The sequence below is a fragment of the Chiloscyllium plagiosum genome, unplaced genomic scaffold (genome assembly GCF_037043375.1).
Source record: "Chiloscyllium plagiosum isolate Xiang-an unplaced genomic scaffold, Cpla_swu_hap1 HiC_scaffold_42, whole genome shotgun sequence".
In the NCBI taxonomy this organism is placed as follows: domain Eukaryota; kingdom Metazoa; phylum Chordata; class Chondrichthyes; order Orectolobiformes; family Hemiscylliidae; genus Chiloscyllium; species Chiloscyllium plagiosum.
In genome coordinates, this window is record NW_028270180.1 from 71371450 (window position 1) to 71395242 (window position 23793).

The window sequence follows — 23793 nt, forward strand, 5'->3', positions numbered from 1 at the left end:
GACCCTACGTCTTGCAAAAATGCCATCCCGTATTCCAATTCCTCCGCCTCCGCCGTATCTGCTCCCAGGAGGATCAGTTCCACCACAGAACACACCAGGTGGCCTCCTTCTTTAGAGACCGCAATTTCCCTTCCCACGTGGTTAAAGATGCCCTCCTCCAACGCATCTCGTCCACATCACGCACCTCCGCACTCAAACCCCACCTCTCCAACCGTAACAAGGACAGAACGTCCCTGGTGCTCACCTTCCACCCCACTAATCTTTGCATAAACCAAATCATCCGCCGACATTTCTGCCACCTCCAAACAGACCCCACCACCAGGGATATATTTCCCTCCCCACCCCTTTCTGCGTTCCGCAAAGACCGTTCCCTCCGTGACTACCTGGTCAGGTCCACATCCATCACAACCCACCCTCCCAACCTGGCACCTTCCCCTGCCACCGCAGGTATTGCAAAACCTGCACCCACACCTCCTCTCTCACCTCTATCCAAGCCCCTAAAGGAGCCTTCGACATCCAAAGTTTTACCTGCACATCCACTAATATCATTTATTGTATCTGTTGCTCCCGATGGTGTCTCCTCTACATTGGGGAGACTGGACACCTCCTAGCAGAGCGCTTTAGGGAACATCTCCGGGACACCCACACCAATCAACCCCACCGCCCTGTGGCCCAACATTTCAACTCTCCCTCCCACTCTGCCGAGGACATGGAGGTCCTGGGCCTCCTTCACCGCCGCTCCCTCACCACCAGACCCCTGGAGGAAGAACGCCTCATCTTCCGCCTCGCAACACTTCAACCCAAGGGCATCATTGGGGACTTCAACAGTCCCCTCATCTCGCCTTCCCCCGCCTCATCCCAGTTCCAAACTCAACACTGTCCCTGTGACTTGTCCTGACTTGTCCTGTCTGCCTATTTTCTTTTCCAACTGTCCACCCCACCCTCCGACCACTCCCGACCTATCACCTACATCCCCTCCCCCACTCACCTATTGTACTCTATGCTACGTTCTCCCCACCCCCACCCTCCTCTAGCTTATCTCTCCACGCTTCAGGCTCTCTGCCTTTATTCCGGATGAAGGGTTTTTGCCCGAAACGTCGATTTTACTGCTCCTCGGATGCTGCCTGAACTGCTGTGCTCTTCCAGCATCACTAATCCAGAATCTGTACCCCACCACATCACTTTGCCCCACAATCGTGGTATCTGGCTGTGCACAAGGAGGAGTGGCACAGTCTGTACTGGGATGCCCTGGGGCCCTGAAACACATGGTAAAGACTAAAATCACCAGAGCACTGAGAGCCCCACCACATTGTTTGCATGTTCTATTGTTTTTACTCTGTTCCTGCCTTCCCTTGTTTTTTCTTAATAAAGTTGTTATTACACACACCTGAACAAGATGTGAAATAAACTCAGGCCTCTCGATCCAAGATTCGGGATACTTTCACCACATGACAAGGCATCGACTCTAACTTCCCTTGTCCCTTAGCCTGCTGAGTCGCGTCTGAATCAACTCCGCAATTGAGAGGAAGGGGCGAAACAGGAGGACCGAGCAGCGGCCGGTCGTCTAACCAGAGTGAGCGAGGAGAGGGGCAAAGCATTCTCGGGGAGTGAACGCTTCAGGATTGGTCAGAAAGCAAACTATTTTGCAGGATTGATCATTTTCACTACATAGTGGAGCATTAAACCTCTCCCATGAATCAATGTGAGATATTTAAGAAATAGTTGAGATGTAAATCTGATAACGTACATTAGGGAGATTTAAACAATCCTTAGATAAACACATGGGTGATTTTGCAATAGTGTAGGGGACGAGCTGAGAATAATTCACAGATCGGCGTGAATAATTCACAGGTCGGTTCACACAACTCGAGTAAGAAATTTATTTTCAAACTCCCAGAATGATTGGTAATTTACATAACCTGGCTAATATGGTTAAATTGGACCGAATAATTTATTTACATAGTAATCATCTCAATGACTGTAACTCGACAGACCAATTGTTAATGACTAATATTTCACCCATGATCCTGTGCAGTTTTGAATATTCTCTATAAACTCACCGCTAATCTCAGACGCACGCGCAGTTTGGTTTCTATGTAGAGCATGCGCAGTGTCGCATTGATCATGTGTGTGAGAGAGAGAGAGACATGGAGCTGCTTTCTCCGGCAGCGGCTGCGATCGGCTTCAGAGAGCGGCGCTAGGGGCCGGTGTGTGTGAGCCTCGCTGGGAGAAAGGAGCGGAGAGATTTCACAAGTCCTGGATAGAGGTAAACAAAAACCGAAAAAGACCCTCCAGGCCCGGGTAAGGAGGAGGCGGTCTCTGATCAGGGAAGCGGCCCAGGATCACGGCCGCCATTTGTTTGAGGGAAGAGGAAGCGCTCAGGGCCGCCATCTTGAGAAGGTCAAGGTGCAGGAGGGCGGGGCTCTCGGGGTCTGTAGAACAATCAGAGGAAAGGGAAGACCCATTGTTCCTGATTAATCCCACGAACAAAGCGTCACTGGGCGGTCCCGCAGGAATATCCTCTCTCAGTCCTGCTGGGATGGTTCACCCAGTCAGAACCAGTAGCTCTGTCCTTCCTGCAGCATCTGTCCCTGGAACATTGAGCTGCCTGTCCTGTCCCTCCCTCAGCTGTGTTTCTGTAATATTCCTGTCCCATCTTAGGTTACTTCACTAAAGACAGGAATGCACCCGAAGGATTTTTCTTAACATCAACAATTGTTTAATACTCACTTACACGTTTTTAATTACATCGTTTTTGAAGCATTTACTTCACATTCCATCATTTGCAATGGTGGGATTTGAACCTGTGTCCAGAGAGCACTTGCTGAGTTTCTGGATAAATTGTCACACAATAATGCCACTAGGCTATCACTTCGCCTGCTCACAGTTGTGTATCCCAGAGCAACATGAATCAAAACCCTTTCTTCCTGCACAATTGTTTGACCTGGCACTTTGGTGATGTGACTCAGTGCCTCTCCATGTGGTATCCCTGACTGTGTGGGTCTAATTGCTGCCTCTGTCAGCGTCTCTCACCTTTGAAGCTACTCCAGATCCTGAGCCAACAGAATTCTCCACTCCAGAGAGATGAGGCAGCACAGGTCAGGAATGTAGACTGGGATTTTCCAGATCTCTGTGGGCTCAGTGCCATTCTATTTGTGTAACCCTCAAAGCATTAGTCTAATTTCCCATTCTGCCTATTTCTGTGTCTTCTACAGGTACTCATGGAGTTCCTGACTCAATAGACTTGCCATCTGCTGGTTGGGACGATGATTAGTCAAAGTCAGGGAGGTCGGGAGTCTTCAATAAATCCTGCTGCCAGGTAAGATCATTCCAGTGCACAAAGCAGAAAGTAACAAGGGTGATCCAAACATCAGCTAACAAGACATGACATAAGAAAGTGCTGGAGGGGGAGCACAGTACAGACACACCCCAGGCTCAATCACCACGCCTGCTGCAAGTTTTGTTGTAATGAGACAGCGTCGGGAGTTGTCAGTTATCAGTCCATGCATGTGCTTTCTTAGGGAGCATCAGAACAACTGAGGGGAAAGCAGGCCTCCCACGAGAGGGTGGTAATGCTGCCTGGGGTCTTTCTGTTCCCTATTCCCTCTCCAACACTGTATCTATGGCTTGTATTGAGGACCAGTGTCTTCAATCATTCTCATTCCTTTCACAGTTCCTATCTCTGTCATCTCCTCCGCTCTCACCAATTATTTCACGTATTTGAAACCTCCAGTGACCATCCTTATCGCTGTACCTTGCTTCAGTCTCTACAGCATGCCTTGTCTCGATAATCTCCTCCTCCAACAACTGGAGACATAGGGTCTGTTTCTGTGCGGCATGACTCTTCGGCTGAGGTTTCCTAAATGGAATGAGTCGCGTTTGCCTATGTTTGGCTCATATCCCTTCAAACCTTCTCCTCTCCATGTACCTGCCCAAGTGTCTTTTCCATGTTGTAATTGTACTTGTTTTTTCCATTTCCTCTAGCAGTCCATTCCCTCTATGCACCATCCTCTGTGGATAATGTTGCCCCTTAGCTCCCTCTTTAAATCCTTGCTCTCTCACCTTACGTTTATGCCTCTAGCTTTGGACTCACCTACCTTTGGCAATTCACCTTACTTAGACACTACATAGTTGCATCAACTTTTATCAGGTCACCGCGTGGCCTCCTCTGCCCAAGATAAATATTAACGACAGTGTTACCAATATCTCCAACTCATGTACTGAATGCTCTGACCAATGAAGACAAGTGTGCCAATTGCCGCTTTCAACACCCTGTCACCCTGTGATGCCAGTCCAAGGAATAATGTAACTGCACCCCTTGGTCTCTCTCTTTTCTACAACACTGTCCAGGGCCCAACCATTACCCGTGTTAGTCCTCCCTGGTTTGTCTGAACTAAATCCAACACTGAAATGAAACTCCATCTTTCATTCATTGGCCCCCTGGCCCATTTGATTAACATCTTCTTCAATAACTATATTCCCTGCCCACTCTTCCACTAATCTTGGTATCCATAAACATACTAACAGGGACTCCTATATTTTCACTCAAATTGTTAATGTAAATGGTGCACAACAGTGGTCCCAGCACCAATCCTTGCAGCACACTGCTGGTCAGAGGCCTCCAATCTGAACAACAACCCTCTCCCACCACCCTCTGTCTCCCACTGTCATTCCATTTTGTATCTAGTTGGCTAGCTTTCCCTGATCCCTTGTGATCTACCTTTACGATCTACCCTTACTAACCAATGTCTCATGCTACACCCTGAACAAGGGTTTGCGGAGGCCAGAAGCAACGTCTGTTGCTCTGCATTTGTCTATCTTTTTGGTCACCTCTTGAACAAACTCCAGTCAATTTTGTGGGACATGTTATCCCACGCACAAAGCCATGCTGGCTGTCTGTAATCAGGCCTTATCTTTCCAAATGCATGTAAGGCCTACCTCTCAGAATGCCCTCCAACAACTGACCCACCCTGATGTCTCGCTCATCAGTCTGTAGTTCCCTGGCTTTCTCTTGCAGCCTTTGTTAACTGATGACACAACATTATAATCATAGTCAGAGAGTCATACCGCACTGTTCGGTTAACGCTAACCGCACTCTAAAACGGATCTCATCCCACCTGCTTGTTCCTGGATCATATCCCTTCAAACCTTTCCTATTCCTGTACTAATCCAAATGTCTTTTAAACATTGTAATTGTCCCCACATTCACCCCTTCCATGGGAAGTTCATTCCACACACAACCCACCCTCTGTGTAACAATGTGCCTCTCATGTTTTTTTTAATGTCTCTCCTCTAACTTAAAAACATAGTGCCTTGTCTTGAAACTCCCCTGTCCATGGGAAAAGACAACTCCCATTAAGTCTATCTATCCCCCTCATGATTTTATAAACTTCTGTGAGGTCATCTGTCAACATTCAGGTTTCAGTGAAAAATACCAACCTATTCAGCCTTTCTTTATACTGAAGCCTTTCGTACCCAGCCACATCCCAGTAAATCTCCTCCCAACCCTTTCGAGCTCAATAATATCCTTCCTATAACTGGGCGACCAGAACTGGACACAGTATTCCAGAAGAGGACTCGCCAATGGCCTGTACAATCTCAATATGACTTCCCAACTCCTATATCCAAAGGACTGAGCAATGAAAGCAAGTGAGGCAAGCCCGCTTTTTTTTTAAACTATCCTGTCTCTCCATGTTGCAAACATCAAAGAACTATGTAGCTGAACCCTGAGTTCCCTCTGTTCTACAATACTACCGAAGGTCTTGCCATTAATTGTATAAGTCCTGCCCGTGTTTGTTGTACCAAATGCATTACCTCGCATTTATTCAGATTGAACTCCATCTACAGTTTTTCAGCCATTCACACATTTCATCAGCATTCCTTTGTAATCTCAGAAAACCTTCTTCACTGTCCACAATGCCACCCTCCAGTCTAACAGCCTATCACACATCGCTCTCTATGGTACAAATATCTCTGCTGGGGGCCCTACAATTTCTTCACCAGCTTCCCACAATGTCCTGAGGTACATTTGATCAGGTCCTGGGGATTTACCTACCTTTGTGTTTTAAACCCTCCAGCACCTCCTTTTCTATAATGTGGACTCATTTCAAGACATTGAGTCATAGAGATGTACAACACAGAAACAGGCCCTTCGGACTAACTCCTGCATGATGTTTCTCGTCACATTTGCCACAATTTTGCCAATATTCCTCTAAACCCTTGCTATTCATACACCCATCCACGTGCCTTTTAAATGTATTTCTATCAGCCTTCACTATTTGCTCTGGCAGCTTATTCCATCCACTCTGCGGGAGCCAGTTGTCCTTTAGATCCCTTTGAAAAGTTTCCCTCGCCTGGGGAAATGACCTTGTCTATTGACCCTGTCGATGACCATGATGATTTTAAACACCTTTTATCGGTTAACTCCTCAGCTTCCCATGTTCAAGTGAAAACAGCCCCAGCCTATTCAGGCTTTTCCCTGAAGCGCAAACCGTCCAACCCTGGCAACATCTTTGGTTATTTCTTCTGAACCCTTTCATGTTCCACGACATCCTCCCGATGACATTGAGACCAGAATTGCACACAGTATTCCAATAGTAGTCAGGCCAAACACTGTTTAGTTCCCTGATCGCCCCAGTCTTTATCCACAGTAAGTTCCAAAGTGAAATATTTGTTTCGGATCTTGTACTTTCACACATCGTTGGCTTCATTGATCATTAAGGATACCGGGTTTGTCCCGAGCTCTTCTTTTGCTCTTAATACACTTTTAGAGTCTCTTTGGATTCTCCTTAACTTTCTCTGCCAAAGCCATCTCGTGTCTCCTTTTTACATTCCTGATTTCCATCCTAAGTGTATTTCTACAGCCCCGATGCTCCTGAAGGGATTCCCTTGAGTCAGCCAGTTATATCTGACATGTGACCCCTTTTTTCTTGACCACAGCCTCGAAACTCAGCCAGTGTTTCCTAATTCAGTCAGCATTGAGCTGCACACTAACAGGAACACGCTGGCGCTTAACGCTCCTTTTATCTCGGTTTTAAAATATTCCTACTTGCCAGACTTCCCTTTATCTGCAAATAGCCTCCCCAGATCTACTTTAAAAATTGCGGGGTTATCCGTTTTTGGCGAATACATTGTATAGGTGTTTTTCTTCCTCTTTTTGCAGTTCTGGTGTACTGCAGTGTGTCATGACCCTTTTGAACAGTGTCTTGATGCAACTTCCTTTGTGTGTGTTGGGGTGGTTGCTTTTGTAGTTCAGGACTCGTTCTGTGTGTGTGGCTTTCCTGTATACCTTTGTGGTGAATTCTCCGTTTGGTGTTCTCTGTACCGTCACGTCTAGGAATGGGAGTTGGGTGTCCTTTCCTTCCTCTCTAGTGAATCGGATTCCTGTGAGTGTGGCGTTGATGATCCGGTGTGTGTTCTCTATTTCTGTGTTTTTAATGATTACAAAGGTGTCATCCACATATCTGACCCAGAGTGCGGGTTGAATTTGCGGTAAGACTGTTTGTTCTAATCTTTGCATTACCACTTCTGCTATAAGTCCAGAGATGGGTGAGCCCATGGGTGTGCCGTTGATTTGTTCATATATTTGGTTGTTGAATGTGAAGTGTGTTGTGAGGCACAGGTCCAGTAGTTTGAGTATGCCGTCTTTGTTGATAGGTTCACCGTCCTGTTGTCTGTTCTGTATGTTCAGCAGGTTGGCTATTGTTTCTCTGGCTAGGATTTTGTTGATAGAGGTGAACAGTGCCGTGACATCGAATGAGATCATAGTTTTTTTCTTGTCTATGTGTATATTTCTGATGATGTCCAAGAATTCCTGTGTTGATTGTACAGAGTGTCTGGATCCGCTGATTAGGTGTTTCAGTTTCTGCTGTAGTTCTTTAGCCAGTTTGTGTGATGGTGTCCCTGGTAGTGATACTATGGATCTGAGTGGGATGTCTGGTTTGTGCACTTTAGGTAGTCCATAGAATCTGGGAGTGCTGTTGCTTTCAGGTTTCATTCTCTGTAGGTCAAACCTGGTTATCTCTCCGTTTTTTGTAGATTTCACAGTGTGTTGTTTATCCTATTGGTGAGCTGTGGGGTGGGGTCGAACTCCACGCAATTTCATCCACAGATGCCTCAGGGAAAGACAATGGAACGAGGACATGCCACAACCCAAAGGACTAGCCACACTACCATACATCAAGAACATTTCTGAACTGACAGCCAGACTACTGTGACCACTAGGACTCATAACAGCACACAAACCAACAGCCACTCTCAGACAACAACTCACCAGGACGAAGGACCTGACACCCAGCATGAGCAAAACCAATGTAGTGTACAAAATCCCATTCAAGGACTGCACAAAACACTACATAGGACATACAGGAAGACAGCTAACGATCCACATCCATGAACACCAACTAGCCACGAAACGACACGACCAGCTATCCTTAGTAGCCACACACGCAGATGACAAGCAACATGAGTTCGACTAGGACAACACTACTATTATAGGACAAGCCAAACAGAGAACAGCCAGGGAATTCCTAGAGGCATGGCACTCATCCACAGTTTCAATCAATAAGCACATCGACCTGGACCCAATATACTGGCCACTGCAACGGACAGCTGGAACGGAAGCGGCAGGTACAAACCACGATAAATGCCGGAGGAAAGATCACAGAAGCGCTTCACAGGAGGCTCCCTGAGGATGTCACCTAGACAGGGGACGAAACGTCTGCAACACAAATTCCCAACTCGGCGAACAGAACCACAAAAATGAGCACCCGTGCCACAAATCTTCTCACAAACGTTGAAGCCCTTTAGACTGTACAAAGCTCCGTCATGAACAACAAGCCACCATCTCTCTGTTTCCTTTGCCTTCTTCAGTGTCTGCAACTCTCGCTGTATCTTCCAGTTACGTTCTTTAGTGACTGCAGGTCTGCCTAGCTCCCCAGATAACCTGTTTCATCCCCTACAGCTCCCTCAATCACGGTAACACCCTCTTCTCTGTCTAAGCCTCCTCTTTCCCATTGTCTTCCAGGCACAGCAGCGATCCTGTAAGAGAGCAGTGCGGAATGGGATGTTGTAAATCTCAGCTGAGGTTTGATGCCGACCATTACCTGGGAGTCACAAGGGGAGAGAACCTGAGTGAGTGCAGCACAAAGCGGGAGAATATAAATCAGCAGCGAGGATCAAGGCCGACTGGGACTTGGTGTTGGATAAAAAGCAGAGCAGGAGGCTCGAAATCAGCACCGAGTCACAGAGGGAGTGACCGTGTGAGGGAGCAACTTGGAGCAGGAGCTTGAGGCTGACTCACACCTGGGAGAATATAAATCAGCACTGAGGATGGAGGCCTAGCTGTACCTGGGAGTCACAGAGACGGTGACCCTGTGAGGGAGCAGACTGGAGTGAGAGCTGGACGATTACACGTCCGAGGAGACACATCACTGTGTGTGCACGTGCCCCTCCATTGTTCTGTGTTTGTGTGTGTGTGTGTGTGTGTGTATGTGTGTTTATGTGTGCGTATGTCTGCATGTCTCCCTCCCTCACTTTGTGTGTGTGTCCCCTCGTGTGTGTGTGTCCTCTCGCTTTCTGAGCACATGTCCCATCCTCGCTGTGTGTGCGTGTCTCAACCTCGCTCTGTGTGTGTGTGTGTGCGACCCTCTTGCTGTGTGTGAGGGTGTCCTCCCCTCGGTCTGTATGTGTGTGTATGCCTATCACTCACTCACTGTGTGTCCCCCCCGCGCTGTGTGAGGATGTGTGTGTGCATGTCCCTCTCTCACTGTGTGCGTGTCGCTCTTGCTGTGTGTGTCCCTCATCCTGTGTGTGTGTGTCCCTCCCTCGCTGTGTGTGTGTGTGTCCCTCCCTCGCTGTGTGTGTGTGTGTCCCTCCCTCGGTGTGAGTGTGCGTGTCCCCCCTCATTGTGTATGTGTGTGCGCGTGTCCCTCCCTCACTGTGTATGTGTGAGTTCCCCCCCCTTGCTCTGTGTATGTGTGTCCCTCTAGGTGTGCGTGTGTGTGCGTGGCCCTCCCTCGCTGTGTGTGTGCGTGTCCCCCTCTCGCTGTATATATCTGTGTTTGTGTGCTTCCTCATGCGCATGTCGCTCCCCCACAATATGTGCGTGTCCCTCCCTCGCTGTGTGTGTGCGTGTCCCTCCCTCGCTGTATGTGTGCGTGTCCCTCCCTCGCTGTGTGTGTGTGTGTCCCTCCCTCGCTGTGTGTGTGTGCGTGTCCCTCCCGCGCTGTGAGTGTGCGTGTCCCTCCCTCGCTGTGTGTGTGCGTGTCCCTCCCGCGCTGTGTGAGTGTGTGTCCCTCCCTCGCTGTGTGTGTGCGTGTCCCTCCCTCGCTGTGTGTGTGTGTGTCCCTCCCTCGCTGTGTGTGTGTGTGTCCCTCCCTCGCTGTGTGTGTGTGTGTCCCTCCCTCGCTGTGTGTGTGCATGTCCCCCTCTTGCAGTGTGTGTCTGTGTTTGTGTGCTTCCACATGCACGTGTGGCTCCCTCGCTGTCTGTGTGTGTGTGCGTGTGTGTCCCTCCCTCGCTCTGTGTGTGTGCGTGTGTGTCTCCCTCCTTCGCTTTGTGTGTGTGTGTGTGTTTGTGTGGTCCCACCCTCGCTATCTGTATGTGTGAGTTTCCCCCCTTGCCCTGTGTGTGTGTGGCCCTCTCTCGCTGTGTGTGTGTGTGTGTGTGTTCGTCTTGCTGTGCGTGTGTGCACGTGGCCCTCCCTCGCTGTGTGTGCATGTGTCGCCCCCTCGCTATGTGTATGTGTGTGTGTCTCTCCCTCGGTCTCTGTGTGTGTGCGTGTCCCTCCCTTGCCGTGTATTTGTGTGTCCCTCTCTCGCTGTGTGCCTGTGTTTGTGTGCTTACGCATGCGCGTGTCCCTCCCTCGCTGTGTGTGCATGTCCCCTCTTGCTGTGAGTATGTGTGTCACTATTGCAGTGCATGTGACTGCCCCTCCCTCGCTGTGTGCATTTGTGTATAACCCTCCCTTGTGTGTGTGCATGTCCCTCCCTCGCTGTGTGTGCGTGTCCCTCCCTCACTGTGTGTGTGCGTGTACCTCACTCGCTGTGTGTGTGTCCCTCCCTCGCTGTGTGTCTGCGTGTCGCTCCCTCACTGTGTGTGTGTGTGTCCCTCCCTCACTGTGTGTGTGCGTGTCGCTCCCTCACTGTGTGTGTGTGCGTGTCCCTCCCTCGCTGTGTGTGTGCGTGTCGCTCCCTCACTGTGTGTGTGTGTGTCCCTCCCTCACTGTGTGTGTCTCTCCCTCACTGTGTGTGTGTGCGTGTCCCTCCCTCGCTGTGTGTGTGTGTGTCCCTCCCTCGCTGTGTGTGTGTGTGTCCCTCCCTCGCTGTGTGTGTGTGTGTCCCTCCCTCGCTGTGTGTGTCCCTCCCTCGCTGTGTGTGTGTGTGTGTCCCTCCCTCGCTGTGTGTGTGTGTGTCCCTCCCTCGCTGTGTGTGTGTCCCTCCCTCGCTGTGTGTGTGTGTGTCCCTCCCTCGCTGTGTGTGTGTGCGTGTCCCTCCCGCGCTGTGTGAGTGTGTGTCCCTCCCTCGCTGTGTGTGTGCGTGTCCCTCCCTCGCTGTGTGTGTGTGTGTCCCTCCCTCGCTGTGTGTGTGTGTGTCCCTCCCTCGCTGTGTGTGTGCGTGTCCCTCCCTCGCTGTGTGTGTGCATGTCCCCCTCTTGCAGTGTGTGTCTGTGTTTGTGTGCTTCCACATGCACGTGTGGCTCCCTCGCTGTCTGTGTGTGTGTGCGTGTGTGTCCCTCCCTCGCTCTGTGTGTGTGCGTGTGTGTCTCCCTCCTTCGCTTTGTGTGTGTGTGTGTGTTTGTGTGGTCCCACCCTCGCTATCTGTATGTGTGAGTTTCCCCCCTTGCCCTGTGTGTGTGTGGCCCTCTCTCGCTGTGTGTGTGTGTGTGTGTGTTCGTCTTGCTGTGCGTGTGTGCACGTGGCCCTCCCTCGCTGTGTGTGCATGTGTCGCCCCCTCGCTATGTGTATGTGTGTGTGTCTCTCCCTCGGTCTCTGTGTGTGTGCGTGTCCCTCCCTTGCCGTGTATTTGTGTGTCCCTCTCTCGCTGTGTGCCTGTGTTTGTGTGCTTACGCATGCGCGTGTCCCTCCCTCGCTGTGTGTGCATGTCCCCTCTTGCTGTGAGTATGTGTGTCACTATTGCAGTGCATGTGACTGCCCCTCCCTCGCTGTGTGCATTTGTGTATAACCCTCCCTTGTGTGTGTGCATGTCCCTCCCTCGCTGTGTGTGTGTGCATGTCGTTCCCTCCCTCGCTCTGTTTGTGTGTGTGTGTGTGTGTGTGTCCCTCCATTGCACTTTGTTTATATCCCCCTCACTGTGTGATTGCATGTCCCCCCTCGTTGTGTGTGCGTGTCCCTCCCTCACTGTGTGAGTGCATGTCCCCTCTCGATGTGTGTGCGTGTCCCTCCCTCACTGTGTGTGTGCGTGTCCCTCCCTCGCTGTGTGTATGAGTGTCCCTCCCTCATTGTGTGTGTGTGCGTGTCCCTCCCTCGCTGTGTGTGTGCGTGTCCCTCCCTCACTGTGTGTGTGCGTGTCCCTCCCTCGCTGTGTGTGTGCGTGTCCCTCCCTCACTGTGTGTGTGTGTGTGTGTCCCTCCCTCACTGTGTGTGCGTGTCCCTCCCTCACTGTGTGTGTGTGTGTGTCCCTCCCTCGCTGTGTGTGTGCGTGTCCCTCCATCACTGTGTGTGTGTGCGTGTCCCTCCCTCACTGTGTGTGTGTGTGTGTGTGTGTGTGTGTGTGTCCCTCCCTCACTGTGTGTGCGTGTCCCTCCCTCACTGTGTGTGTGCGTGTCCCTCCCTCGCTGTGTGTGTGTGTCCCTCCCTCGCTGTGTGTCTGCGTGTCGCTCCCTCACTGTGTGTGTGTGTGTCCCTCCCTCACTGTGTGTGTGCGTGTCGCTGCCTCACTGTGTGTGTGTGCGTGTCCCTCCCTCGCTGTGTGTGTGCGTGTCGCTCCCTCACTGTGTGTGTGTGTGTCCCTCCCTCACTGTGTGTGTCCCTCCCTCACTGTGTGTGTGTGCGTGTCCCTCCCTCGCTGTGTGTGTGCGTGTCCCTCCCTCACTGTGTGTGTGTGCGTGTCCCTCCCTCACTGTGTGTGCGTGTCCCTCCCTCGCTGTGAGTGTGTGTGTCCCTCCCTCGCTGTGAGTGTGTGTGTGTTCCTCCCTCGCTGTGTGTGTGTGTGTCCCTCCCTCGCTGTCTGTGTGTGTGTCCCTCCCTCGCTGTGTGTGTGTGTGTGTCCCTCCCTCGCTGTGTGTGTGTGTGTCCCTCCCTCGCTGTGTGTGTCCCTCCCTCGCTGTGTGTGTGTGTGTCCCTCCCTCGCTGTGTGTGTGTGTGTCCCTCCCTCGCTGTGTGTGTGTCCCTCCCTCGCTGTGTGTGTGTGTGTCCCTCCCTCGCTGTGTGTGTGTGCGTGTCCCTCCCGCGCTGTGTGAGTGTGTGTCCCTCCCTCGCTGTGTGTGTGCGTGTCCCTCCCTCGCTGTGTGTGTGTGTGTCCCTCCCTCGCTGTGTGTGTGTGTGTCCCTCCCTCGCTGTGTGTGTGCGTGTCCCTCCCTCGCTGTGTGTGTGCATGTCCCCCTCTTGCAGTGTGTGTCTGTGTTTGTATGCTTCCACATGCACGTGTGGCTCCCTCGCTGTCTGTGTGTGTGTGCGTGTGTGTCCCTCCCTCGCTCTGTGTGTGTGCGTGTGTGTCTCCCTCCTTCGCTTTGTGTGTGTGTGTGTGTTTGTGTGGTCCCACCCTCGCTATCTGTATGTGTGAGTTTCCCCCCTTGCCCTGTGTGTGTGTGGCCCTCTCTCGCTGTGTGTGTGTGTGTGTGTGTTCGTCTTGCTGTGCGTGTGTGCACGTGGCCCTCCCTCGCTGTGTGTGCATGTGTCGCCCCCTCGCTATGTGTATGTGTGTGTGTCTCTCCCTCGGTCTCTGTGTGTGTGCGTGTCCCTCCCTTGCCATGTATTTGTGTGTCCCTCTCTCGCTGTGTGCCTATGTTTGTGTGCTTACGCATGCGCGTGTCCCTCCCTTGCTGTGTGTGCATGTCCCCTCTTGCTGTGAGTATGTGTGTCACTATTGCAGTGCATGTGACTGCCCCTCCCTCGCTGTGTGCATTTGTGTATAACCCTCCCTTGTGTGTGTGCATGTCCCTCCCTCGCTGTGTGTGTGTGCATGTCGTTCCCTCCCTCGCTCTGTTTGTGTGTGTGTGTGTGTGTGTGTGTGCGCGCATGTGTTCCCTCCCTCGCTGTGTGGCGTGTCCATCCCTCGCCGTGTGTGCGCTTGTCCCTCCCTCACTCTGCGTGTGTGTGTTCCTCGCTCTCTGCATGTCTCAGCAAGTCCCTCCCTTGCTGTGAGTGCCCCTCGCTCGCTGTGTGTGTGTGTGTGTCTCGCTGTGTGTATGTCCCTTCCTCATTGTGTTTGTGTATGTGTCACACCCTCACAGTATGTGTTTGTGTGTGTCCCCCTTCGCTGCGTGTCCCTCACTCGCTGGTTGCGTGTGTCACTCCCTCACGTGTGTATGTGTCTCTCTCTCGCTCTGTGTGTGCGTCTCCCTCCCTCGCTGTGAGTGTGTGTGTGTGTCCCTCCCTCGCTGTGTATGTGTGTGTCACTCCCTCGCTGTGTGCGCTTGTCCCTCCCTCGCTGTGTGTGCGCGCATCCCTCCCTCGCTGCATGTCTCAGCAAGTCCATCTCTCGCTGTGCGTGTATGTGTGTGCTTGTCCCTCCCTCGCTGTGTGTGCTTGTCCCTCCCTCGCTGTGTGTGCTTGTCCCTCCCTCGCTGTGTGTGCGCGCATCCCTCCCTCGCTGCATGTCTCAGCAAGTCCCTCGCTCGCTGTGCGTGTATGTGTGTGTGTCCCTTCCTCGCTGTGTGTGTGTACGTATCACATCCTCATTGTATCTGTTTGTGTGTCCCCCCTTCACTGCGTGTCCCTCACTCGCTGTTTGAGTGTGTGTCACTCCATCGCGTTGTATGTATATTTCTCTCTCGCTGTGTGTGTGCGTATCCCTCCCTCGCTCTGTATGTGTGTTTACGTGCGTGTTCCTCCGTGTGTGTGTGTGTGTGTGTGTGTGTGTGTGTGTGTAAAAGTGTGTCTCCCTCCCACGCTGTGAGTGTGTGGGTCCTCCTCGCTGTGTGTGTGTACGTGCCCCCCCTCACTGTATCTGTGTGTGAGTGTTCGTCCCTCCCTCGCTGTGTGCGTGTGTGTGTCCCTCCCTGGCTGTGTGTGCGCATGTCCCTCTCTCGCTGTGTGTGTCTCTCTCTCTCTCGCTGTGTGTGTTTCTGTCTGTGTGCTTGCGCATGCGCATGTCCCACCCTCGCTTTGTATGTGTGTGTATCCGTCTGGCTGTGTGTGCGCGTGTCACTCCCTCGCTCTTTGTGTGTGTGTGTGTGCATCCCTTGTGTATGTGTGTGTGTGTGTGTCCCTCCATTGCACTTTGTTTATATCCCCCTCACTGTGTGATTGCATGTCCCCCCTCGTTGTGTGTGCGTGTCCCTCCCTCACTGTGTGAGTGCATGTCCCCTCTCGCTGTGTGTGCGTGTCCCCTCTCAATTCCTGTATACATGCCCTCCCCCTCGCCGTGTGTGTGCTTGTCCCTCCTTCCGTGTGTGTGTGTGTGTGTGTGTGTGTGTGTGTGTGTGCATGTGTCCCTCTTCCCTTGCTGTGTGTGCATGTCCTTCCCTCGCTGTGTTTGCGTGTCCCTCCCTCTGAGTGTTTGTGTGTGTGTGTGCACACGCGTGTCCCTCCCTTGCTGTGTGTGTCTCTCACTCGCTGTGTGTCTGCGGGTAATCCCCTCACTCTGTGTGTTTGCATGTCGCTCCCTCGCTGTGTGTATCCCACAGTCGCTGTGTGTGCACGTGTCCCTCCCTTGCTCTGTGTTTGTGCGTGTGTGTATCTGTGCGTGTCTCTTCCTCGCTTTGGGTGTGTGTTTCCGTCGTGTGTGTGTGTGTGTGTGTGTGCGTGTGTGCGCGCGCGCGTGCATGTCCCTCCCTTGCTCTGTGTTTCTGTGTGTGTATGTACCCCTCTCGCTTTGTGTGTCCGTCCCTTGTGTGTGTGAGTGCGTGTCCCCCCTTGCTGTGTGCGCGTGTCCCACCCTTGCCGTGTCTGCGTGCCCCCTCTCAATTTCTGTGTACATGCCCACCCCCTCGACATGTGTGTGTCCCTTCTTTCGCTGTATGTGTGTGAGTGTCCCTCCCTCACTCTGTGTGTGTGTGTTTTTGTGTGTCTGCGGGTAACCCCCTCACTGTGTGTGTTTGTATGTCGCTCCCTCGCTGTGTGTTTGTGTCCCTTCCTCGCTGTGTGTGCACGCGTCCGTCCCTTGCTCTGTGTTTATGTGGGTGTATGTGTATCTGTGCGTGTCCCTCCCTCGCTTTGCGTGTGTGTGTCCGTCCCTTGTGTGCGTGTGTGCATGTCTCTCCCTTGCTCTGTGTTTCTGTGTGTATGTATGTATGCGCATCACTCCCTCGCTTTGTGTGTGAGTCCATCCCTTGTGTGTGTGAGTATGTGACCAGCTTGCTGTGTGCGTTCTCACTCTTGCCGTGTCTGTGTATGTCCTCTCTCGCTGTGTGTGTGTGCCTCCTCTCAATTTCTGTGCACATGCCCTCCCCCTCGACATGTGTGTGCTTGTCCCTCCTTCGCGGTGTGTGCTTGTCCCTCCTTCGCGGTGTGTGCGTGTCCCTCCCTTGCAGTGTATGTGCGTGTCCCTCCCTTGCAGTGTATGTGCGTGTCCCTCCCTTGCAGTGTATGTGCGTGTCCCTCCCTTGCAGTGTATGTGCGTGTATTCCCCTCACCGTAAGTGTGTGTGTTTGTCCCTCCCTCGTATGTGTGTGTGTGTGTGTCTCTCCTTCGCTTTGCGTGTGTGTGTCCCCGTCTCTCGCAGTGTGTGTGTGTATCCCTCCCTCGCTGTGTGTCTGCGTGTATCCCCCTCACTGTGTGTATGTGCGTGTCCATCCATCACTGTGTGCGTGTGTCCCTCTTGCTGTGCGTGGCCCTCCCTTGCTGAGTGTGCATGTGTCTCCACCTCGCTGTGTGTGCGTATACCCCTCTTGCTCTGTGTTTGTGTTTGTGTGTGTGTGTGTGTTTGCATGTGACCCTCCCTCGCTGTGTGTGCATGTCCCGCTCTGGCTGTGTGTGCGCGTATCCCTCCCTTGCTCTATGTGTATGTGTGTGTCCATCTTGCTGTGCGTGTGTGCGCGTGGCCCTCCCTCGCTGTGTGTCTGCGTGTATCCCCCTCACTGTGTGCATGTGCGTGTCCATCCATCGCTGTGTGCGTGTGTCCCTCTTGCTGTGCGTGTGTGTGCTTGGCCCTCCCTTGCTATGTGTGCATGTGTCTCCCCCTCGCTGTGTTTGAGAGTGTCCCTATCTTGCTCTGTGTGTCTGTGTGTGTCTTCCTCCCTCGGTGTGAGTGTGCGTGCCGCCCCTCACTGTGTATGTGTGCGCGCGTATCCTTCCCTTGCTGTGTATGTGCGTGTCCCTCCCTCACTGTGTATGTGTGAGTTTCCCCCCCTTGCTCTGTGTGTGTGTGTGTGTGTGTGTGTGTGTGTGTCCTTCTTGGTGTGTGTGCGTGGCCCTCCCTCTCTGTGTGCATGTGTACCTCCCTGGCTGTGTGCGCATGTCCCCCTCTCGCTGTATATATCTGTGTTTGTGTGCTTCCTCATGCGCATGTCGCTCTCCCACTATATGTGCGTGTCCCTCCCTCACTGTGTGTGAGTGTTCGTCCCTCCCTCGCTCTGTGTGTGCGTGTCCCTCCCTCGCTGTGTGTGCGTGTCCCTCCCTCGCTGTGCTTGCGTGTCCCTCCCTCGCTGTGCGTGCGTGTCCCTCCCTTGCTGTGTGTGCGTGTCCCTCCCTCGCTGTGTGTGTGTGTGTGTCCCTCCCTCGCTATGTGTGTGTGTGTGTCCCTCCCTCGCTGTGTGTATGCGTGTCCCTCCCTCGCTGTGTGTGTGTGTATGTCCCTCCCTCGCTGTGTGTGTGCGTGTCGCTCCCTCACTGTGTGTGTGTGTGTGTCCCTCCCTCGCTGTGTGTGTGCGTGTCGCTCCCTCACTGTGTGTGTGTGCGTGTCCCTCCCTCGCTGTGTATGTGCGTGTCGCTCCCTCACTGTGTGTGTGTGTGTGTGTCCCTCCCTCGCTGTGTGTGTGCGTGTCCCTCCCTCACTGTGTGTGTGTGCGTGTCCCTCCCTCGCTGTGTGTGTGCGTGTCCCTCCCTCACTGTGTGTGTGCGTGTCCCTCCCTCGCTGTGTGTGTGCGTGTCCCTCCCTCACTGTGTGTGTGTGTGTGTGTCCCTCCCTCACTGTGTGTGCGTGTCCCTCCCTCACTGTGTGTGTGTGTGTGTCCCTCCCTCGCTGTGTGTGCGTGTCCCTCCCTCACTGTGTGTGTGTGCGTGTCCCTCCCTCACTGTGTGTGTGTGTGTGTGTGTGTGTCCCTCCCTCACTGTGTGTGCGTGTCCCTCCCTCACTGTGTGTGTGCGTGTCCCTCCCTCGCTGTGTGTGTGTGTCCCTCCCTCGCTGTGTTTCTGCGTGTCGCTCCCTCACTGTGTGTGTGTGTGTCCCTCCCTCACTGTGTGTGTGCGTGTCGCTCCCTCACTGTGTGTGTGTGCGTGTCCCTCCCTCGCTGTGTGTGTGCGTGTCGCTCCCTCACTGTGTGTGTGTGTGTCCCTCCCTCACTGTGTGTGTCCCTCCCTCACTGTGTGTGTGTGCGTGTCCCTCCCTCGCTGTGTGTGTGCGTGTCCCTCCCTCACTGTGTGTGTGTGCGTGTCCCTGCCTCACTGTGTGTGCGTGTCCCTCCCACGCTGTGAGTGTGTGTGTCCCTCCCTCGCTGTGAGTGTGTGTGTCCCTCCCTCGCTGTGTGTGTGTGTGTGTCCCTCCCTCGCTGTGTGTGTGTGTGTCCCTCCCTCGCTGTGTGTGTGTGTGTCCCTCCCTCGCTGTGTGTGTCCCTTCCTCGCTGTGTGTGTGTGTGTGTCCCTCCCTCGCTGTGTGTGTGTGTGTCCCTCCCTCGCTGTGTGTGTGTCCCTCCCTCGCTGTGTGTGTGTGTCCCTCCCTCGCTGTGTGTGTGTGTGTCCCTCCCTCGCTGTGAGTGTGTGTGTGTCCCTCCCTCGCTGTGTGTGTGTGTGTCCCTCCCTCGCTGTGTGTGTGTGTGTCCCTCCCTCGCTGTGTGTGTGTGTGTGTCCCTCCCTCGCTGTGTGTGTGTCCCTCCCTCGCTGTGTGTGTGTGTCCCTCCCTCGCTGTGTGTGTGTGTGTCCCTCCCTCGCTGTGTGTGTGTCCCTCCCTCGCTGTGAGTGTGTGTGTGTCCCTCCCTCGCTGTGTGTGTGTGTGTGTCCCTCCCTCGCTGTGTGTGTGTGTCCCTCCCTCGCTGTGTGTGTGTGTCCCTCCCTCGTTGTGTGTGTGTGTGTCCCTCCCTCGCTGTGTGTGTGTGTCCCTCCCTCGCTGTGTGTGTGTGTTCCTCCTTCGCTGTGTGTGTGTGTGTCCCTCCCTCGCTGTGTGTGTGTGTGTGTCCCTCCCTCGCTGTGTGTGTGTCCCTCCCTCGCTGTGTGTGTGTCCCTCCCTCGCTGTGTGTGTGTGTGTCCCTCCCTCGCTGTGTGTGTGTGTGTCCCTCCCTCGCTGTGTGTGTGTGTGTCCCTCCCTCGCTGTGAGTGTGTGTCCCTCCCTCGCTGTGTGTGTCCCTCCCTCGCTGTGTGTGTGTGTGTCCCTCCCTCGCTGTGTGTGTGTGTGTCCCTCCCTTGCTGTGTGTGTGTGTCCCTCCCTCGCTGTGTGTGTGTGTCCCTCCCTCGCTGTGAGTGTGTGTCCCTCCCTCGCTGTGTGTGTGTCCCTCCCTCGCTGTGTGTGTGTGTGTACCGCTTGCTGTGCGTGCGTGTCTGTGGCCTTCCCTTGCTGTGTGTGCATGTGTCGCCCCCTCGCTCTGTGTGTCCCCCTCCTTCACTTTGTGTGTGTGTGTGTGTGTGTTTGTGTGGTCCCACCCTCGCTGTCTGTGTATGTGCGTGTCCCTCCCTCACTGTGTATGTGTGAGTTTCCCCCCTTGCCCTGTGTGCGTGGCCCTCCCTCGTTGTGTGTGTGTGTGTGTTCGTCTTGCTGTGCGCGTGGCCCTCCCTCGCTGTGTGTGCATGTGTCGCCCCCTCGCTATGTGTGTGTGTGTCTCTCCCTCGGTCTCTGTGTGTGTGTGGTCCCACCCTCGCTGTCTGTATGTGTGCGTGTCCCTCCCTTGCCGTGTATTTGTGTGTCCCTCTCTCGCTGTGTGCCTGTGTTTGTGTGCTTGCGCATGCGCGTGTCCCTCCCTCGCTGTGTGTGCGTGTCCCCCTCTTGCTGTGAGTATGTGTGTCCCTCTTGCAGTGTATGTGACTGCCCCTCCCTCGCTGTGTGTGTTTGTGTATGTCCCTCCCTCGTTGTGCGTGTGCATGTCTTTCCCTCGCTGTGTGTACGTTTCACTCCCTCGCTGTGTGTGTGTCCCTCCCTCGCTGTGTGGGCGTGTCCATCCCTCGCTGTGTGTGCGCTTGTCCCTCCCTCACTCTGCGTGTGCGTGTTCCTCACTCTCTGCATATCTCAGCAAGTCCCTCCCTTGCTGTGAGTGCCCCTCGCTCGCTGTGTGTGTGTGTGTCTCGCTGTGTGTATGTCCCTTCCTCATTGTGTTTGTGTATGTGTCACACCCTCACAGTATGTGTTTGTGTGTGTCCCCCTTCGCTGCGTGTCCCTCACTCGCTGGTTGCGTGTGTCACTCCCTCACGTTGTGTGTATGTGTCTCTCTCTCGCTCTGTGTGTGCGTCTCCCTCCCTCGCTGTGAGTGTGTGTGTGTGTGTGTGTGTGTCTTCATCCCTCCCTCTGTGTGTGTGTGTGTGTGTAAAAGTGTGTTTCCCTCCCAAACTGAGAGTGTGCGTCTCCTCCTCGCTGTGTGTGTGTATCCCCCCCTCACTGTATCTGTGTGTGTGTGTGTTCGTCCCTCCCTCGCTCTGTGTGTGTGTGTCTTGCAGTGTAATCGCATGTCCCACCCTCGCTTTGTGTGTGTGTATCCGTCTGGCTGTGTATGCGCGCGTCACTCCATCGCTCTTTGTGTGTGTGTGCATCCCTTGTGTATGTGTGTGTCCCTCTATTGCACTTTGTGTATATCCCCCTCACTGTATGATTGCATGTCCCCCCTCGCTGTGTGTGCGTGTCCCTCCCTCACTGTGTGAGTGCATGTCCCCTCTCGCTGTGTGTGCGTGTCCCCTCTCAATTCCTGTATACATGCGCTCTCCCTCGCCGTGTGTGTGCTTGTCCCTCCTTCCGTGTGTGTGTGTGTGTGTGTGTGTGTGTGTGGGTGTGTGTAAAAGTGTGTCTCCCTCTCACGCTGTGAGTGTGCGCGTCCTCCTCACTGTGTGTGTGCGTATGCCCCTTTGCTGTATCTGTGTGTGTGTCCGTCCCTCCCTCACTGTGTGTGTGTGTATGTGCTCCCCCCTCACTGTATCTGTGTGTGTGTGTGTCCCTCCCTCGCTGTGTATGTATGAGTTTCCCCTACTTGCTGTGTGTGGGTGGGTGTGTGTCCCTCTTGCTGTGCGTGGCCCTCCCTCGCTGCGTGTGCATGTGTCTCCACCTCGTGTGTGCGCGTAGCCCTCTCTTGCTCTGTGTGCGTGTTTGTGTCTAACTCTCCCTCGCTGTGTGTGCATGTCCCTCCCTGGCTGTGTGTGCGCGTGTCCCTCTCTTGCTGTGTGTGTGTGTATGTGTCTGTGTGTCTCCTCCTTGCTGTGCGCATGCGTGCGTGGCCCTCCCTGGCTGTGTGTGCATGTGTCTCACCCTCGCTGTGTTTGTGAGTGTCCCTCTCTTGCTCTGTGTGTGTGTGTGTCCCTCCCTCGCTGTGTGTGTTTCTGTTTGTGTGCCTGCGCATGTGCGTGTCACTCCCTTGCTCTGTGTGTGTGTGTGTCCCTCTTGAAGTGTATGCTCATGTCCCACCCTCGCTTTGTGTGTGTGTGTCCCTCTGGCTGTGTGCGCGCGTGTCACTCCCTCGGTCTTTGTGTGAGTGTGCATCTCTTGTGTATGTGTGTGTGTCCCTCCATTGTGTATATCCTCCTCACTGTGTGAGTGCATGTCCCCTCTCGCTGTGTGTGCGTGCCCCCTCTCAATTCCTGTATACATGCCCTCCCCCTCGCCGTGTGTGTGCTTGTCCCTCCTTCTGTGTGTGTGTGTGTGTGTGTGTGTGTGTCCCTCCCTTGCTGTGTATGAGCGTGTCCCTCCCTCGCTTTGTGTGTTTGTGTATGTTCCTCCCTTGCTGTGTGTGCATGTCCTTCCCTCGTTGTGTTTGCGTGTCCCTCCCTCGCTCTGAGTGTTTGTATGTGTGGGTGTGTGTGGGTGTGCGCGCGCGTGTACCTCCCTTGCTGTGTGTGTCTCTCGCTCGCTGTGCGTGTGTGTGTCCCTTCCTCGCTGTATGTGTGTGTGTGTGTGTGTGTGTGTGTGTGTGTGTGTATGTGCGCGTGTCCCTCCATCGCTGTGTGTGTCCCCCTCTTGCTGTGCATTTGTGTGTGTGGCCCTCCCTCGCTGTGTGTGCATGTGCCTCCTCCTCGCTGTGTGTGCGCGTGTCCCTCTCTTGCTGTGTGTGTGTGTGTGTGTGTCCCTCTCACTGTGTGTGTCTATGTTTGTGTGCTTCCTCATGCGCGTGTCACTCCATCACTGTGTGTGCGTGTCCCTCCCACGCTGTCGGTGTGTGTATGTGTGTCCCTCCCTCGCTCTGTGTATGTGTGTCCCTCCCTCGCTCTGTGTGTGTGCATGTGTGTCCCTCCCTCGCTCTGTGTGTGTATGTGTGTCCCTCCCTCGCTCTGTGTGTGTATGTGTGTCCCTCCCTCGCTCTGTGTGTGTGCATGTGTGTCCCTCCCTCGCTCTGTGTGTGTGCATGTGTGTCCCTCCCTCGCTCTGTGTGTGTATGTGTGTCCCTCCCTCGCTCTGTGTGTGTGTGTGTCCCTCCCTCGCTGTGTGTGTGTGTATGTGTATCTCTCTCTCGCTCTGTGTGTGTACGTGTGTCCCTCTCTTGCTCTGTGTGTGTATGTGTCCCTCCCTCACTGTGTGTGTGCATGTGTGTCCCTCCCTCGCTCTGTGTGTGTATATGTGTGTCCCTCCCTCACTCTGTGTGTGTGTGTGTGCGTGTGTGTGTGTGTGTGTGCATGTGTGTCCCTCCCTCGCTCTGTGTGTGTATATGTGTGTCCCTCCCTCACTCTGTGTGTGTGTGTGTGTGTGCATGTGTGTCCATCCCTCGCTCTGTTGTGTGTGTGTGTGTCCCTCCCTCACTCTGTGTGTGTGCATGTGTGTCCCTCCCTCACTCTGTGTGTGTGTATGTGTGTCCTTCCCTCGCTCTGTGTGTGTGTATGTGTGTCCTTCCCTCGCTCTGTGTGTGTGCATGTGTGTCCTTCCCTCGCTCTGTGTGTGTGTATGTATGTCCTTCCCTCGCTCTGTGCGTGTGTGTGTCCCTCTCTCACTCTGTGTCTGTGCATGTTGTCCCTCCCTCACTGTGTCTGTGCATGTGTGTCCCTCCCTCCCTGTGTCTGTGCATGTGTGTCCCTCTCTCGCTCTGTGTGTGTGCATGTGTGTCCCTCCCTCGCTCTGTGTGTGTGCATGTGTGTCCCTCCCTCGCTCTGTGTGTGTATGTGTGTCCCTCCCTTGCTGGATGTGTGTGTATGTGTGTCCCTCCCTAGCTCTGTGTGTGTGCATGTGTGTCCCTCCCTCACTCTGTTTTGTGTGTGGTCCCACCCTCACTGTGTGTGTGTGTGCGTGTTCGTCCCTCGCTGTGTATGTGTGAGTTACCCCCTTGTTCTGTGTGTGTGTGTCTCTTGCTGTGCGTGTGTGTGTGGCCCTCCCTCGCTGTGTGTGCCCGTGTCCCTGTCTT

At 53.8% G+C, this 23793-nt stretch overlaps 1 long non-coding RNA gene across 2 annotated transcripts in view; it reads left to right on the forward strand.

Moving 5' to 3' along the window:
- Positions 1-2144: 2144 nt before the first annotated feature.
- LOC148137907 (uncharacterized) overlaps positions 2145-23793 on the forward strand; it is a 40876-nt gene continuing 19227 nt past the window's right edge. For both annotated transcript variants that reach the window (XR_015754164.1, XR_015754163.1), the window contains exons 1-2: positions 2145-2266; positions 3216-3319. This is a non-coding gene — a long non-coding RNA (uncharacterized LOC148137907). The remainder of the gene's footprint in view (positions 2267-3215; positions 3320-23793) is intronic.